Below are 3,886 nucleotides of genomic sequence, written 5' to 3'. Positions count from 1 at the left end.
TGGCAACGGCAAATTGACCTTCACGGGCGAGCCTCCCCGCTCGGCTCAGACTCCGCGAGTCATCTGCCGCCGCGTTCCTGTCACGGGTTCTCCTGTCAAAAACAAAAAAAAAAAACAAGTTGGCCGTTGGGAGGGACAAAAGACGAAATGACTTGCAGACAAACACTTACTGGAGGACGAGCGCACGGCAGACGTCTTCCGTCCTTCCTCGCAGGACACACTGGCAGCACAGGGGGTAATTTCCCGGACTGGGAGGATCATTGCATTCATCCCGATTGAGTTATGATGATTAACTGGCATGGAAAGATGCTACTCTCAAATTATATTTAGATTGCTTTGAATTTTGAGTGTGTATGTCTTTAAAAGGCGCTGCCGGGCCTGGTGAGTGACGTGGGTGTCAGCAATTGAAAGTGTCGAGTTGCGGCAACAGCGTGGTGCGTGCGACTGCAGTAATATTAGTCCGCGTGGAAAAATTATCCCTGCAAAGATGCCAGACAGAATTTTTGCTTCAAAGTTATTTTGTAACTAGACTAAGTGCAATTTCTGGATAAATTGTGTGGGAATGCTGAAAGCCGAATGCTAAGATTTGAATGAAAGTGGAATGCTTATGAAGTAAATTGAGAGATACATTATTAAATGATGACCTCCTTGTTACTGGACGATGCACCAACTGTGCCAATGAGCAGTATCAAACACCTGCTGATGATGATAAGTTACATGTATGGAAATGGGCGTGGGAAGTGACACTTAGGAATAGTTCAATGTTTATCCCATTGAAAATGAATGGGAAAAAGTTGATATTTAATGTTAAATTGTGTGAATACTGTAAATAATGTGGAATCAGACAAATATATACTCCAGGAGGCATGAATTTCTGAAGCAAGTTGAAATTTGAACAGTGTAAATCAGAAGTATTATGTTGGAGTTGTTACATGGCAAAAACGTGTGGAGAATAAACATCACAATAACGTGTGGGAATGCTTCAACATTCACACAATTAAATTAGAAGTTATTTGATTCATCGTTTATATTATTTATTTGTATTTATATTATTTAAGTAATTTTATGACGTTGCCTTTGCACATGAACCCATTCATGCCATGGATTATTTGTATTGTGGATTATTAGGAGGATTCATCACATTAATTACACGACATGTCAGGACTTTTTTTTTTTTTTTTTTTTTTTTTTTACCTTTTGGATTATTTCTACTGATGTTTATTTCTATGGTGCATGATGGCGGTTTGCATGTGTACAAATGAGTCTTTGCATTAATTTTAGGATATGGAATTTGTGCAGTGGACTTCTTTTGACTTTGTGGATTATTTCTACACGGCGGTAGTTAGCATGAGTAACTGGTGATGAGAAGAGCTATCACATTATTTATATTGTGTGTTGCATGTGCAGTGTGCATTTTCGTTTGACTGTGTGGACTATCTAGTCATTTTTTATTTCTATTGTGCATGTTTGTGGCTACTATGAATATTTGCCAACAACATGAGCCATTGCATTAATTCTATAATCTCTATGTTGTACTTTCTTAACTCTGGACTATTTCAAAAAGTTGTGTTTATCTTTATTGGGTTATCATAAATAAAAGACAAAGCACATCACAGTAATTAACTCTGGATTATTTCCATTGGGCATGGTGGCAATGACTATGAGTAATGAGGAAGGAACAATTGCACTCCAATAATCTTATTATATGACAAAATGTGGTGTGGAATTTTGTTATTTCTACTTTGTGGATCCTTTCTAGTCATTTTGTTTATTTCAATTGTGTATGGGAGAGGTATCATGGATAACTGGAAAGAACATCATGAATTTTATGGCACATTTGCCTGAGTGTGACCTGACCAAGCACGTTGTGAACATTTTTGACTTTGTCGATTATTTCTTGCCGTTCAATAATTTCTACTGTACACAGCAATTTGACTTGACATTACAGTGTTTGTATGACATAACTTCCAGTGTGTCCTGGATTTTATTTTTGTGTATGTTGGATTATTTCTAGTTTTTCAATTTCTGGCCCTTTCGGTACTCATCAGGTACCAAAAACCGGCACGGATCACAGTTTTCGGTTGCTCAAGGAGAAAAACGCGAGCATTTGTCAAGCCACCAATCGATCAGGATAGGCTCGGTTACGCCGTTTCCACGACAACGCAGGGAAGACATCAAAAGGCGGCGATGACTCAAATCCCTAGCGGAGCAAGCGGCCACTCGAGTCTATCAAGCCGCTAAGAAGCTTTCCGTAGCGAGCGTCTGATTGGCCATCAATGTCGATGCGCACATTTGACCGAAGGCTCGCATCCTGCACGTGTCACCATCGCCCCCCCCCCTCTCTCTTTTCCAGATAATGACGAATAACACGGTGGAGGTCCCACAAAAACAGAAGAAGAGCGAGTATACGGGTTGAGTTCTTGGCGGTGTTTCTCCAAGCGCGTCCTAATCGGGCATCTGACCTCCCAGCAGGCTCCAGATTGAGGAGATTGGTTGCAGAGGGTGAAATATGGTCGACCTTCCCCGCCAACAAGATAAGGACGGCCTATCGCAAGGCATCTCTTGTTCATACGTTTCGGGCTTTTGCCCTCTAAGCTTTTACGCCGCGTTCAACATCTGCTGGGAAATTCTTAGATTTCCCACTTGGAGCTGACAGGGAAACACATAAGCAAACAAGCAAACGGCAGAAGCTAATATTTCAATTTGCAATTTTAGCAGCCCGTCGAAGCAGTAGTTGGGCCTGAAATAACTGCTGCCAAGTACTGAGAGTATTTTTTCACAAGTGTTAAGAATGAGCAATATTTAAAAATGTTTGGAACCACAAAGTTTTTCCTGGAGCTCATTTAGGCAGTAAAAGACAGTAACTAACAGCTATCTGTGCTCTCTGCTTCTAATGATTAGCTATCGATTACTGATTGATTGCACTAATCTCTCCAAGGCGCCCAGGATATTGTCATTTCTCCTGTCAACAATAAGCAATATCTAAAATTGTTTTAACAGCCCAATGAGGCAGGAAATGACAGATACCAACTGCACATTCTGGTGGAGATTCCGATTTCTCATTTAGGTAGTAAAGATCACAGTACTGTGGCCATTATTGGTTTACAATTATTTGTTAACAATTGAAAGATCGTGTCGACCTGAAAAGATAGCACAACATTAGTTCTCTTGATGTCTCCCTAATTTTGGTGGAATTCAGATGTATCTGGGGTTGGTGAAAGATTCTGGATTTGGAGATGGATCTTAATTTGCTTCAGCTTTCCTTCCTTTGATCCTTCCGTTGGTTTCCTGACAACTTCACGACTCTGGTTGGGACTTTGAAGTATCCGGTTAACGTGAAGGGTCTGATTTACAGCAGTTTACAAGTGAATTAAAGAGCACAAACTCGCACGCACACACACACACAAAAAAAAAAAGAGTGATGATAATGACATGTTGATTCGGGAAGGCTACCGAATGAATAACACTGAGAGCTCTCAGGAAAAGGAAAGGGGGGGAAAAAAAAAAAAAGACACATCCTCCACTGGCAAAAATCAATTATCGCTAATTGATGGCTCGTGCTAATCCCCGCCCCAAACCATAGAAGACACACCCACACTATTTTGACTTCTTCTGCAGCCTGTTTTGGAAATAAACAAAAATGTTATCTACCGTGTGGCGATCAGGCATTGTGACGCCATTTTGTCATTAACAGAGATCTGATGATGGTTCTTTCGCATACAAGTTCCAAATCGGATGATTGGCAGGTGGATTTGTGTCACTTCTGTATATGCGTATGTGCATGTGTGTGTGTGTGTCTGTCTCAGCGCCCGCCGCTTTGCATTAGCGAGCGAGCGGTGCACTATCATCACATCCAATTAGCCGTAATGAACACAAGCGAGGCGAC

This window comes from Festucalex cinctus, chromosome 16, assembly GCF_051991245.1.
Source record: "Festucalex cinctus isolate MCC-2025b chromosome 16, RoL_Fcin_1.0, whole genome shotgun sequence".
Lineage (NCBI taxonomy): Eukaryota > Metazoa > Chordata > Actinopteri > Syngnathiformes > Syngnathidae > Festucalex > Festucalex cinctus.
Note: the sequence above shows the minus strand (reverse complement) of the source record.